The sequence below is a fragment of the Sinocyclocheilus anshuiensis genome, unplaced genomic scaffold (genome assembly GCF_001515605.1).
Source record: "Sinocyclocheilus anshuiensis isolate Anshui unplaced genomic scaffold, SAMN03320099.WGS_v1.1 scaffold55, whole genome shotgun sequence".
Taxonomy (NCBI): domain Eukaryota; kingdom Metazoa; phylum Chordata; class Actinopteri; order Cypriniformes; family Cyprinidae; genus Sinocyclocheilus; species Sinocyclocheilus anshuiensis.
The window spans coordinates 468,797-469,129 of record NW_015549647.1 but is presented as its reverse complement, the minus strand read 5'-3'; the positions used below and the strand labels follow the sequence as shown (position 1 = coordinate 469,129).

Here is a 333-nt window from a genome sequence, read left to right as displayed (position 1 = left end):
ATCATATCACCGTTATTGAAAAAAATTATATCGCGATACATATTGATATTGAATTATTGTCCAGCCCTACTATAATGTAACAGTCTACCGCTAGCAAGTGCTAACCATGACCCTTTAGTGGCTCCATAGAACGCGTTATTTGTTTTCCGTGCCTTTCTGCATACGGATTCATGCTTCGGTCCAGGCCTGCTCCTCTCTCGTCCAACACTGTCGTCACTCCTCCTTTTATCGTTCCGGAGCTCCTCCGTGGGACTTGAGTGAGTGGCGCAGGTGTCGTGCATTATCACTTACTCCACCGGCCTCGCTCCGTTCCCACGGCTCTCGGCCCCGCCC

The 333-nt window shown here is 49.8% G+C and overlaps 1 protein-coding gene across 4 annotated transcripts in view; it reads right to left on the bottom strand.

Annotated features, from left to right (window-relative positions):
• LOC107659961 (myosin-10-like) overlaps positions 1-333 on the bottom strand; it is a 71,701-nt gene that overhangs the window by 32,635 nt on the left and 38,733 nt on the right. The gene's annotated exons all lie outside the window — the stretch shown is intronic.